The sequence below is a fragment of the Panulirus ornatus genome, chromosome 53 (genome assembly GCF_036320965.1).
Source record: "Panulirus ornatus isolate Po-2019 chromosome 53, ASM3632096v1, whole genome shotgun sequence".
NCBI classification, from domain to species: Eukaryota; Metazoa; Arthropoda; class Malacostraca; order Decapoda; family Palinuridae; genus Panulirus; species Panulirus ornatus.
The window spans coordinates 18123923-18138504 of record NC_092276.1 but is presented as its reverse complement, the minus strand read 5'-3'; the positions used below and the strand labels follow the sequence as shown (position 1 = coordinate 18138504).

The 14582-nt window shown below is 41.3% G+C and overlaps 1 protein-coding gene across 3 annotated transcripts in view; it reads right to left on the bottom strand.

Annotated features, from left to right (window-relative positions):
- The window catches only part of LOC139765281 (venom phosphodiesterase-like), a 53680-nt gene that overhangs the window by 23036 nt on the left and 16062 nt on the right, over window positions 1-14582 (bottom strand). The gene's annotated exons all lie outside the window — the stretch shown is intronic.

Sequence of the window (14582 nt, the reverse complement as noted above, 5' to 3'; positions counted from 1 at the left end):
AGCAGATGGAACCATGGAAGCGGAAGTGGATCATAGGGTGGGAGAGGGGGCGAAAATCCTGGGAGCCTTGAAGAATGTGTGGAAGTCGAGAACATTATCTCAGAAAGCAAAAATGGGTATGTTTGAAGGAATAGTGGTTCCAACAATGTTGTATGGTTGCGAGGCGTGGGCTATGGATAGAATTGTGTGCAGGAGGATGGGTGTGCTGGAAATGAGATGTTTGAGGACAATGTGTGGTGTGAGGTGGTTTGATCGAGTAAGTAACGTAAGGGTAAGAGAGATGTGTGGAAATAAAAAGAGCGTGGTTGAGAGAGCAGAAGAGGGTGTTCTGAAATGGTTTGGGCACATGGAGAGAATGAGTGAGGAAAGATTGACCAAGAGGATATATGTGTCGGAGGTGGAGGGAACGAGGAGAAGTGGGAGACCAAATTGGAGGTGGAAAGATGGAGTGAAAAAGATTTTGTGTGATCAGGGCCTGAACATGCAGGAGGGTGAAAGGCGGGCAAGGAATAGAGTGAATTGGATCGATGTGGTATACCGAGGTTGACGTGCTGTCAGTGGATTGAATCAGGGCATGTGAAGCGTCTGGGGTAAACCATGGAAAGCTGTGTAGGTATGTATATTTGCGTGTGTGGACGTGTATGCATATACATGTGTATGGTGGTGGGTTGGGCCATTTCTTTCGTCTGTTTCCTTGCGCTACCTCGCAAACGCGGGAGACAGCGACAAAGCAAAAAAAAAAATATATATATATATTAAGAATATATGGTGTGGGAGGCAAGTTGTTAGAAGCAGTGAAAAGTTTTTATCGAGGATGTAAAGCATGTGTACGTGTAGGAAGAGAGGAAAGTGATTGGTTCTCAGTGAATGTAGGTTTGCGGCAGGGGTGTGTGATGTCTCCATGGTTGTTTAATTTGTTTATGGATGGGGTTGTTAGGGAGGTAAATGCAAGAGTCTTGGAAAGAGGGGCAAGTATGAAGTCTGTTGGGGATGAGAGAGCTTGGGAAGTGAGTCAGTTGTTGTTCGCTGATGATACAGCGCTGGTGGAGGATTCATGTGAGAAACTGCAGAAGCTGGTGACTGAGTTTGGTAAAGTGTGTGAAAGAAGAAAGTTAAGAGTAAATGTGAATAAGAGCAAGGTTATTAGGTACAGTAGGGTTGAGGGTCAAGTCAATTGGGAGGTGAGTTTGAATGGAGAAAAACTGGAGGAAGTGAAGTGTTTTAGATATCTGGGAGTGGATCTGTCAGCGGATGGAACCATGGAAGCGGAAGTGGATCATAGGGTGGGGGAGGAAGTGAAAATTTTGGGAGCCTTGAAAAATGTGTGGAAGTCGAGAACATTATCCCGGAAAGCAAAAATGGGTATGTTTGAAGGAATAGTGGTTCCAACAATGTTGTATGGTTGCGAGGCGTGGGCTATGGATAGAGTTGTGCGCAGGAGGATGGATGTGCTGGAAATGAGATGTTTGAGGACAATGTGTGGTGTGAGGTGGTTTGATCGAGTAAGTAGCGTAAGGGTAAGAGAGATGTGTGGAAATAAAAAGAGCGTGGTTGAGAGAGCAGAAGAGGGTGTTTTGAAATGGTTTGGGCACATGGAGAGAATGAGTGAGGAAAGATTGACCAAGAGGATATATGTGTCAGAGGTGGAGGGAACGAGGAGAAGAGGGAGACCAAATTGGAGGTGGAAAGATGGAGTGAAAAGGATTTTGTGTGATCGGGGCCTGAACATGCAGGAGGGTGAAAGGAGGGCAAGGAATAGAGTGAATTCGAGCGATGTGGTATACAGGGGTTGACGTGCTGTCAGTGGATTGAATCAAGGCATGTGAAGCGTCCGGGGTAAACCATGGAAAGCTGTGTAGGTGTGTATATTTGCGTGTGTGGACGTGTGTATGTACATGTGTATGGGGGGGGTTGGGCCATTTCTTTCGTCTGTTTCCTTGCGCTACCTCGCAAACGCGGGAGACAGCGACGAGGTATAAAAAAAAAGAAAAAAAAAAAATATATATATATATATATATATATATATATATATATATATATATATATATATATATATATATATATATATATATTGAAGAATGTGTGGAAGTCGAGAACATTATCTCGGAAAGCAAAAATGGGTATGTTTGAAGGAATAGTGGTTCCAACAATGTTGTATGGGTTTTCAGAAAAGAAGAGTGAATGTTGGGGTGAAGAGGGTGGTGAGAGTAACTGAGCTTGGGAAGGAGACTTGTGTGAGGAAGTACCAGGAGAGACTGAGTACAGAATGGAAAAAGGTGAGAACAATGGAAGTAAGGGGAGTGGGGGAGGAATGGGATGTATTTAGGGAATCAGTGATGGATTGCACAAAAGATGCTTGTGGCATGAGAAGAGTGGGAGGTGGGTTGATTAGAAAGGGTAGTGAGTAGTGGGATGAAGAAGTAAGATTATTAGTGAAAGAGGAGAGAGAGGCAATTGGACGATTTTTGCAGGGAAAAAATGCAATTGAGTGGGAGATGTATAAAAGAAAGAGACAGGAGGTCAAGAGAAAGGTGCAAGAGGTGAAAAAAAGGGCAAATGAGAGTTGGGGTGAGAGAGTATCATTAAATTTTAGGGAGAATAAAAAGATGTTCTGGAAGGAGGTAAATAAAGTGCGTAAGACAAGGGAGCAAATGGGAACTTCAGTGAAGGACGCGAATGGGGAGGTGATAACAAGTAGTGGTGATGTGAGAAGGAGATGGAGTGAGTATTTTGAAGGTTTGATGAATGTGTTTGATGATAGAGTGGCAGATATAGGGTGTTTTGGTCGAGGTGGTGTGCAAAGTGAGAGGGTTAGGGAAAATGATTTGGTAAACAGAGAAGAGGTAGTAAAAGCTTTGCGGAAGATGAAAGCCGGCAAGGCAGAAGGTTTGGATGGTATTGCAGTGGAATTTATTAAAAATGGGGGTGACTGTATTATTGACTGGTTGGTAAGGTTATTTAATGTATGTATGACTCATGGTAAGGTGCCTGAGGATTGGCGGAATGCGTGCATAGTGCCACTGTACAAACTCAAAGGTGATAAGAGTGAGTGCTCAAATTACAGAGGTATAAGTTTGTTGAGTATTCCTGGTAAATTATATGGGAGGGTATTGATTGAGAGGGTGAAGGCATGTACAGAGCATCAGATTAGGGAAGAGCAGTGTGGTTTCAGAAGTGGTAAAGGATGTGTGGATCAGGTGTTTGCTTTGAAGAATGTATGTGAGAAATACTTAGAAAAGCAAATGGATTTGTATGTAGCATTTATGGATCTGGAGAAGGCATATGATAAGAGTTGATAGAGATGCTCTGTGGAAGGTTTTAAGAATATATGGTGTGGAAGGCAAGTTGTTAGAAGCAGTGAAAAGTTTTTATTGAGAATGTAAGGCATGTGTACGTTTAGGAAGAGAGGAAAGTGATTGGTTCTCAGTGAATGTAGGTTTGCGGCAGGGGTGTGTGATGTCTCCATGGTTGTTTAATTTGTTTATGGATGGGGTTGTTAGGGAGGTGAATGCAAGAGTTTTGGAAAGAGGGGCAAGTATGAAGTCTGTTGGGGATGAGAGAGCTTGGGAAGTGAGTCAGTTGTTGTTCGCTGATGATACAGCGCTGGTGGCTGATTCATGTGAGAAACTGCAGAAGCTGGTGACTGAGTTTGATAAAGTGTGTGAAAGAAGAAAGTTAAGAGTAAATGTGAATAAGAGCAAGGTAATTAGGTACAGTGGGGTTGAGGGTCAAGTAAATTGGGAGGTAAGTTTGAATGGAGAAAAACTGGAGGAAGTTAAGTGTTTTAGATATCTGGGAGTGGATCTGGCAGCGGATGGAACCATGGAAGCGGAAGTGGATCATAGGGTGGGGGAGGGGGCAAAAATCCTGGGAGCCTTGAAGAATGTGTGGAAGTCGAGAACATTATCTTGGAAAGCAAAAATAGGTATGTTTGAAGGAATAGTGGTTCCAACAATGTTGTATGGTTGCGAGGCGTGGGCTATGGATAGAGTTGTGCGCAGGAGGATGGATGTGCTGGAAATGAGATGTTTGAGGACAATGTGTGGTGTGAGGTGGTTTGATCAAGTAAGTAACGTAAGGGTAAGAGAGATGTGTGGAAATAAAAAGAGCGTGGTTGAGAGAGCAGAAGAGGGTGTTTTGAAATGGTTTGGGCACATGGAGAGAATGAGTGAGGAAAGATTGACCAAAAGGATATATGTGTCGGAGGTGGAGGGAACGAGGAGAAGAGGGAGACCAAATTGGAGGTGGAAAGATGGAGTGAAAAAGATTTTGTGTGATCGGGGCCTGAACATGCAGGAGGGTGAAAGGAGGGCAAGGAATAGAGTGAATTGGATCGATGTGGTATACCGGGGTTGACGTGCTGTCAGTGGATTGAATCAGGGCATGTGAAGCGTCTGGGGTAAACCATGGAAAGCTGTGTAGGTATGTATATTTGCGTGTGTGGACGTATGTATATACATGTGTATGGGGGTGGGTTGGGCCATTTCTTTCGTCTGTTTCCTTGCGCTACCTCGCAAACGCAGGAGATAGCGACAAAGAAAAAAAAATAAAATAAAAAAAACAGAAATATATATATATATATATATATATATATATATATATATATATATATATATATATATATATATATTTTTATTGTATTTTTTTGCTTTGTCGCTGTCTATCGTGTTTGCGAGGTAGCGCAAGGAAACAGACGAAAGAAATGGCCCAACCCACCCCCATACACATGTATATACATACGTCCACACACACAAATATACATACCTACACAGCTTTCCATGGTTTACCCCAGACGCTTCACATGCCCTGATTCAATCCACTGACAGCACGTCAACCCCGGTATACCACATCGATCCAACTCACTCTATTCCTTGCCTTCCTTTCACCCTCCTGCATCTTCAGGCCCCGATCACACAAAATCTTTTTCACTCCATCTTTCCACCTCCAATTTGGTCTCCCTCTTCTCCTCGTTCCCTCCACCTCCGACACATATATCCTCTTGGTCAATCTTTCCTCACTCATTCTCTCCATGTGCCCAAACCATTTCAAAACACCCTCTTCTGCTCTCTCAACCACGCTCTTTTTATTTCCACACATCTCTCTTACCCTTACGTTACTTACTCGATCAAACCACCTCACACCACACATTGTCCTCAAACATCTCATTTCCAGCACATCCATCCTCCTGCGCACCACTCTATCCATAGCCCACGCCTCGCAACCATACAACATTGTTGGAACCACTATTCCTTCAAACATACCCATTTTTGCTTTCCGAGATAATGTTCTCGACTTCCACACATTCTTCAAGGCTCCCAGAATTTTCGCCCCCTCCCCCACCCTATGATCCACTTCCGCTTCCATGGTTCCATCCGCTGCCAGATCCACTCCCAGATATCTAAAACACTTCACTTCCTCCAGTTTTTCTCCATTCAAACTCACCTCCCAATTGACTTGACCCTCAACCCTACTGTACCTAATAACCTTGCTCTTATTCACATTTACTCTTAACTTTCTTCTTTCACACACTTTACCAAACTCAGTCACCAGCTTCTGCAGTTTCTCACATGAAAAAGCCACCAGCGCTGTATCATCAGCGAACAACAACTGACTCACTTCCCAAGCTCTCTCATCCCCAACAGACTTCATACTTGCCCCTCTTTCCAGGACTCTTGCATTTACCTCCCTAACAACCCCATCCATAAACAAATTAAACAACCATGGAGACATCACACACCCCTGCCGCAAACCTACATTCACTGAGAACTAATCACTTTCCTCTCTTCCTACACGTACACATGCCTTACATCCTCGATAAAAACTTTTCACTGCTTCTAACAACTTGCCTCCCACACCATATATTCTTAATACCTTCCGCACAGCATCTCTATCAACTCTATCATATGCCTTCTCCAGATCCATAAATGCTACATACAAATCCATTTGCTTTTCTAAGTATTTCTCACATACATTCTTCAAAGCAAACACCTGATCCACACATCCTATACCACTTCTGAAACCACACTGCTCTTCCCCAATCTGATGCTCTGTACATGCCTTCACCCTCTCAATCAATACCCTCCCATATAATTTACCCGGAATACTCAACAAACTTATACCTCTGTAATTTGAGCACTCACTCTTATCCCCTTTGCCTTTGTACAATGGCACTATGCACGCATTCCGCACGCATTCATACATACATTAAATAACCTTACCAACCAGTCAACAATACAGTCACCCCCTTTTTTAATAAATTCCACTGCAATACCATCCAAACCTGCTACCTTGCCGGCTTTCATCTTCCGCAAAGCTTTTACTACCTCTTCTCTGTTTACCAAATTATTTTCCCTAACCCTCTCACTTTGCACACCACCTCGACCAAAACACCCTATATCTGCCACTCTATCATCAAACACATTCAACAAACCTTCAAAATACTCACTCCATCTCCTTCTCACATCACCACTACTTGTTATCACCTCCCCATTTGCGCCCTTCACTGAAGTTCCCATTTGCTCCCTTGTCTTACGCACTTTATTTACCTCCTTCCAGAACATCGTTTTATTCTCCCTAAAATTTAATGATACTCTCTCACCCCAACTCTCATTTGCCCTTTTTTTCACCTCTTGCACCTTTCTCTTGACCTCCTGTCTCTTTCTTTTATACATCTCCCACTCAATTGCATTTTTTCCCTGCAAAAATCGTCCAAATGCCTCTCTCTTCTCTTTCACTAATACTCTTACTTCTTCATCCCACCTCTCACTACCCTTTCTAATCAACCCATCTCCCACTCTTCTCATGCCACAAGCATCTTTTGCGCAATCCATCACTCATTCCCTAAATATATCCCATTCCTCCCTCACTCCCCTTACTTCTATTGTTCTCACCTTTTTCCATTCTGTACTCAGTCTCTCCTGGTACTTCCTCACACAAGTCTCCTTCCCAAGCTCACTTACTCTCACCACCCTCTTCACCCCAACATTCACTCTTCTTTTCTGAAAACCCATACAAATCTTCACCTTAGCCTCCACAAGATAATGATCAGACATCCCTCCAGTTGCACCTCTCAGCACATTAACATCCAAAAGTCTCTCTTTCGCGCGCCTGTCAATTAACACGTAATCTAATAACGCTCTCTGGCCATCTCTCCTACTTACATAAGTATACTTATGTATATCTCGCTTTTTAAACCAGGTATTCCCAATCATAAGTCCTTTTTCAGCACATAAATCTACAAGCTCTTCACCATTTCTATTTACAACACTGAACACCCCATGTATACCAATTATTCCCTCAACTGCCTCATTACTCACCTTTGCATTCAAATCACCCATCACTATAACCCGGTCTCGTGCATAAAAACCACTAACACACTCATTCAGATGCTCCCAAAACACTTGCCTCTCATGATCTTTCTTCTCATGCCCAGGTGCTTATGCACCAATAATCACCCATCTCTCTCCATCAACTTTCAGTTTTACCTATATTAATCGAGAATTTACTTTCTTACATTCTATCACATACTCCCACAACTCCTGTTTCAGGAGTACTGCTACTCCTTCCCTTGCTCTTGTCCTCTCACTAACCCCTGACTTTACTCCCAAGACATTCCCAAACCACTCTTCCCCTTTACCCTTGAGCTTCGTTTCACTCAGAGCCAAAACATCCAGGTTCCTTTCCTCAAACATACTACCTATCTCTCCTTTCTTCACATCTTGGTTACATCCACACACATTTAGGCACCCCAATCTGAGCCTTCGAGGAGGATGAGCACTCCCCGCGTGACTCCTTCCTCTGTTTCCCATATATATATGATAGAGTTGATAGAGACGCTCTGTGCAAGGTATTAAGAATATATGGTGTGGGAGGCAAGTTGTTAGAAGCAGTGAAAAGTTTTTATCGAGGATGTAAGGCATGTGCGCGTGTAGGAAGAGAGGACAGTGATTGGTTCTCAGTGAATGTAGGTTTGCGGCAGGGGTGTGTGATGTCTCCATGGTTGTTTAATTTGTTTATGGATGGGGTTGTTAGGGAGGTGAATGCAAGAGTTTTGGAAAGAGGGGCAAGTATGAAGTCTATTGTGGATGAGAGAGCTTGGGAAGTGAGTCAGTTGTTGTTCGCTGATGATACAGCGCTGGTGGCTGATTCATGTGAGAAACTGCAGAACCTGGTGACTGAGTTTGGTAAAGTGTGTGAAAGAAGAAAGTTAAAAGTAAATGTGAATAAGAGCAAGGTTATTAGATACAGTAGGGTTGAGGGTCAAGTCAATTGGGAGGTAAGTTTGAATGGAGAAAAACTGAAGGAAGTAAAGTGTTTTAGATATCTGGGAGTGGATCTGGCAGCGGATGGAACCATGGAAGCGGAAGTGAATCATAGGGTGGGGGAGGGGGCGAAAATTCTTGGAGCCTTGAAGAATGTTTGGAAGTCGAGAACATTATCTCGGAAAGCAAAAATGGGTATGTTTGAAGGAATAGTGGTTCCAACAATGTTGTACGGTTGCGAGGCGTGGGCTATGGATAGAGTTGTGCGCAGGAGGGTGGATGTGCTGGAAATGAGATGTTTGAGGACAATGTGTGGTGTGAGGTGGTTTGATCGAGTAAGTAACGTAAGGGTAAGAGAGATGTGTGGAAATAAAAAGAGCGTGGTTGAGAGAGCAGAAGAAGGTGTTTTGAAATTGTTTGGGCACATGGAGAGAATGAGTGAGGAAAGATTGACCAAGAGGATATATGTGTCGGAGGTGGAGGGAACGAGGAGAAGTGGGAGACCAAATTGGAAGTGGAAAGATGGAGTGAAAAAGATTTTGTGTGATCGGGGCCTAAACATGCAGGAGGGTGAAAGGTGGGCAAGGAATAGAGTGAATTGGATCGATGTGGTATACCGGGGTTGACGTGCTGTCAGTGGATTGAATCAGGGCATGTGAAGCGTCTGGGGTAAACCATGGAAAGTTGTGTGGGGCCTGGATGTGGAAAGGGAGCTGTGGTTTCGGGCATTATTGCATGACAGCTAGAGACTGAGTGTGAATGAATGGGGCCTTTGTTGTCTTTTCTAGCGCTACCTTGCACACATGAGGTAGCAGGGGGTTGTTATTTCATGTGTGGCGATGTTAGGGAGGTGAATGCAAGAGTTTTGGAAAGAGGGGCAAGTATGAAGTCTGTTGGGGATGAGAGAGCTTGGGAAGTGAGTCAGTTGTTGTTCGCTGATGATACAGTGCTAGTGGCTGATTCATGTGAGAAACAGCAGAAGCTGGTGACTGAGTTTGGTAAAGTGTGTGAAAGAAGAAAGTTGAGAGTAATTGTGAATAAGAGCAAGGTTATTAGGTACAGTAGGGTTGAGGGTCAAGTCAGTTGGGAGGTAAGTTTGAATGGAGAAAAACTGGAGGAAGTGAAGTGTTTTAGATATCTGGGAGTGGATTTGGCAGCGGATGGAACCATGGAAGTGGAAGTGAATCATAGGGTGGGGGAGGGTGTGAAAATTCTGGGAGCCTTGAAGAATGTGTGAAAGTCGAGAACATTATCTAGGAAAGCAAAAATGGGTATGTTTGAAGGAATTGTGGTTCCAACAATGTTGTATGGTTGCGAGGCATGGGCTATGGATAGAGTTGTGCGGAGGAGGGTGGGTGTGCTGGAAATGAGATTATTTGAGGACAATATGTGGTGTGAGGTGGTTTGATCGAGTAAGTAATAATAGGGTAAGAGAGATGTGTGGTAATAAAAAGAGTGTGGTTGAGAGAGCAGAAGAGGGTGTTTTGAAATGGTTTGGCCACATGGAGAGAATGAGTGAAGAAAGATTGACAAAGAGGATATATGTGTCAGAGGTGGAGGGAACGAGGAGAAGTGGGAGACCAAATTGGAGGTGGAAAGATGGAGTGAAAAAGATTTTGGGTGATCGGGGCCTGAACATGCAGGAGGGTGAAAGGCGTGCAAGGAACAGAATGAATTGGAACGATGTGGTATACCGGGGTCGACGTGCTGTCATTGGATTGAACCAGGGCATGTGAAGCGTCTGGGGTAAATCATGGAAAGTTCTGTGGGGCCTGGATGTGGAAAGGAAGCTGTGGTTTCAGTGCATTATTACATGACAGCTAGAGACTGAGTGTGAACGAATGGGGCCTTTGTTGTCTTTTCTAGCGCTACCTTGCACACATGAGGGGGCAGGGGGTTGTTATTTCATGTGTGGCGAGGTGGCGATGGGAATGAATAAAGGCAGACAGTATGAATTATGTACATGTGTATATATGTATATATCTGTGGAAGGTATTAAGAATATATGGTGTGGGAGGCAAGTTGTTAGAAGCAGTGAAAAGTTTTTATCGAGGATGTAAGGCATGTGTACGTGTAGGAAGAGAGGAAAGTGATTGGTTCTCAGTGAATGTAGGTTTGCGGCAGGGGTGTGTGATGTCTCCATGGTTGTTTAATTTGTTTATGGATGGGGTTGTTAGGGAGGTAAATGCAAGAGTCCTGGAAAGAGGGGCAAGTATGAAGTCTGTTGGGGATGAGAGAGCTTGGGAAGTGAGTCAGTTGTTGTTCGCTGATGATACAGCGCTGGTGGCTGATTCATGTGAGAAACTGCAGAAGCTGGTGACTGAGTTTGGTAAAGTGTGTGGAAGAAGAAAGTTAAGAGTAAATGTGAATAAGAGCAAGGTTATTAGGTACAGTAGGGTTGAGGGTCAAGTCAATTGGGAGGTTAGTTTGAATGGAGAAAAACTGGAGGAAGTGAAGTGTTTTAGATATCTGGGAGTGGATCTGGCAGCGGATGGAACCATGGAAGCGGAAGTGGATCATAGGGTGGGGGAGGGGGCGAAAATTTTGGGAGCCTTGAAAAATGTGTGGAAGTCGAGAACATTATCTCGGAAAGCAAAAATGGGTATGTTTGAAGGAATAGTGGTTCCAACAATGTTGTATGGTTGCGAGGCGTGGGCTATGGATAGAGTTGTGCGCAGGAGGATGGATGTGCTGGAAATGAGATGTTTGAGGACAATGTGTGGTGTGAGGTGGTTTGATCGAGTAAGTAACGTAAGGGTAAGAGAGATGTGTGGAAATAAAAAGAGCGTGGTTGAGAGAGCAGAAGAGGGTGTTTTGAAATGGTATGGGCACATGGAGAGAATGAGTGAGGAAAGATTGACCAAGAGGATATATGTGTCGGAGGTGGAGGGAACGAGGAGAAGAGGGAGACCAAATTGGAGGTGGAAAGATGGAGTGAAAAAGATTTTGTGTGATCGGGGCCTGAACATGCAGGAGGGTGAAAGGAGGGCAAGGAATAGAGTGAATTGGAGCGATGTGGTATACAGGGGTTGACGTGCTGTCAGTGGAGTGAATCAAGGCATGTGAAGCGTCTGGGGTAAACCATGGAAAGCTGTGTAGGTATGTATATTTGCGTGTGTGGACGTGTGTATGTACATGTGTATGGAGGGGGGGGCCATTTCTTTCGTCTGTTTCCTTGCGCTACCTCGCAAACGCGGGAGACAGCGACATATATACATATATACACATATATATATACATATATATATATATATATATATATATATATATATATATATATATACATATATATATATATATATTCTTATGAGTCCACGAGGAAAATGAAATACGATAAGTTCCCAAGTGCACTTTCGTGTGATAATTGCATCATCAGGGGAGACACAAGAGAGAAATATAATTCAGTTGATATACATCGAGTATATACTATTAAGGCATTGTCCAGCATGGCACGAGAATACAGGGTTGGGCCATCCTACTTGCTGCTTATGATTGCCAGTTGAGAGTTAGAAATGGTCTTGACAATGCAAATCTTAACCTATTGAGTAGGTTACCATTGGCGGAGAAACCAGCATCAGTACCACTCCCCACACATACCATATTGTTGGTAGACCACATTGAAGATTCACCAATTGTAGCTAAATGTATCAGGATATGGATATCACATGAACCAGTATATGCTAATTCTTTTTTTTTTTTTTTATCAAGAATGGTTGTTCAAAAGCTGCTCAGTTTCCAAAGTTTAATTAATTTCATGTATTTGCTGATAACCTCGTGGTTAGTTTGAAGTTTTGGTGTTTTAACGAGTTAAAAGTGGCATATTTTATCGTAACAAGTTGTGAGCGGAACTTGCAAGCGTTTGGCCACGAGAGAATGATATGCAAGTGTAAATATAAAATTTGGACTAGTGTCATGAACAAGTGTAAGAAAGTATTGTCATTTACCTGTGCGACATAAGCGGATATTTGTAAAGGGTGGAGGATGGCCTCCTTAAATACCGTTAGAATTCTGGTTCATCTTATTGACCTGATTCGAGAGTTTTTGGTTTTCAGGCTTCTTTTATCATAATTATGAGTGTCTTCTTTTATCATAATTATGAGTGTCTTCTTTTATCATAATCATGAGTGTCTTCTTTTATCATAATCATGAGTGTCTTCTTTTATCATAATTATGAGTGTCTTCTTTTATCATAATCATGAGTGTCTTCTTTTATCATAATTATGAGTGTCTTCTTTTATCATAATCATGAGTGTCTTCTTTTATCATAATCATGAGTGTCTTCTTTTATCATAATCATGAGTGTCTTCTTTTATCATAATTATGAGTGTCTTCTTTATCATAATCATGAGTGTCTTCTTTTATCATAATCATGAGTGTCTTCTTTTATCATAATTATGAGTGTCTTCTTTTATCATAATTATGAGTGTCTTCTTTTATCATAATCATGAGTGTCTTCTTTTATCATAATTATGAGTGTCTTCTTTTATCATAATCATGAGTGTCTTCTTTTATCATAATCATGAGTGTCTTCTTTTATCATAATCATGAGTGTCTTCTTTTATCATAATTATGAGTGTCTTCTTTTATCATAATCATGAGTGTCTTCTTTTATCATAATCATGAGTGTCTTCTTTTATCATAATTATGAGTGTCTTCTTTTATCATAATTATGAGTGTCTTCTTTTATCATAATCATGAGTGTCTTCTTTTATCATAATCATGAGTGTCTTCTTTTATCATAATTATGAGTGTCTTCTTTTATCATAATCATGAGTGTCTTCTTTTATCATAATCATGAGTGTCTTCTTTTATCATAATCATGAGTGTCTTCTTTTATCATAATTATGAGTGTCTTCTTTTATCATAATCATGAGTGTCTTCTTTTATCATAATCATGAGTGTCTTCTTTTATCATAATCATGAGTGTCTTCTTTTATCATAATCATGAGTGTCTTCTTTTATCATAATTATGAGTCTTCTTTTATAATTATGAGTGTCTTCTTTTATCATAATTATGAGTGTCTTCTTTTATCATAATCATGAGTGTCTTCTTTTATCATAATCATGAGTGTCTTCTTTTATCATAATCATGAGTGTCTTCTTTTATCATAATCATGAGTGTCTTCTTTTATCATAATCATGAGTGTCTTCTTTTATCATAATCATGAGTGTCTTCTTTTATCATAATCATGAGTGTCTTCTTTTATCATAATTATGAGTGTCTTCTTTATCATAATCATAATGTCTTCTTTATCATAATGAGTGTCTTCTTTTATCATAATTATGAGTGTCTTCTTTTATCATAATCATGAGTGTCTTCTTTTATCATAATTATGAGTGTCTTCTTTTATCATAATCATGAGTGTCTTCTTTTATCATAATCATGAGTGTCTTCTTTTATCATAATTATGAGTGTCTTCTTTTATCATAATCATGAGTGTCTTCTTTTATCATAATCATGAGTGTCTTCTTTTATCATAATCATGAGTGTCTTCTTTTATCATAATCATGAGTGTCTTCTTTTATCATAATCATGAGTGTCTTCTTTTATCATAATCATGAGTGTCTTCTTTTATCATAATCATGAGTGTCTTCTTTTATCATAATCATGAGTGTCTTCTTTTATCATAATTATGAGTGTCTTCTTTTATCATAATCATGAGTGTCTTCTTTTATCATAATCATGAGTGTCTTCTTTTATCATAATTATGAGTGTCTTCTGTTTGACTGACTAGCTTGTACTGGCCATCACCCACCCTCCCCCCAACCAATAGTTACACGACACGACAGGAGGAAATTGCCGAGTAAATAGACCGTACAACAAAACCCAAGCCAGGTGAAACATCTGCATATGTTACTCGTAATCATAGATTGTAGGCCGGGAGATATCACGACGTTACAGTAACACAATCTTTTCAAATTGGCCTACGGTCTGTATTCCACACACACACACACACACACACACACCACCTTGCAGAAAGTTATAACTGCTTCTGTCCTGCAGGAATCAATTAGTGAGTTTCCCTGTTGAAGTAGTGTGAGTTGCGGGCACGCTGGTAGTGAAGATGGTACCTTCATCACCTCATTACATTTACAATATCTTTGCGAAAGGGAAAAAAATATATTCTAAGGTTATTAGAATAGTCTTAAATGTACATATATCCTATATATATGGGTACCATGTTGGCTACTAATATGTAAACATCATTAACTTGATTTCCATTGCTTTGACAATTATTTGTCTGTGAACTGTATTTCCTGATTAGGAGTGTCTCATTATTGTGGTCTTATACATGGATATTGTGTCTCACCTGTGAATAT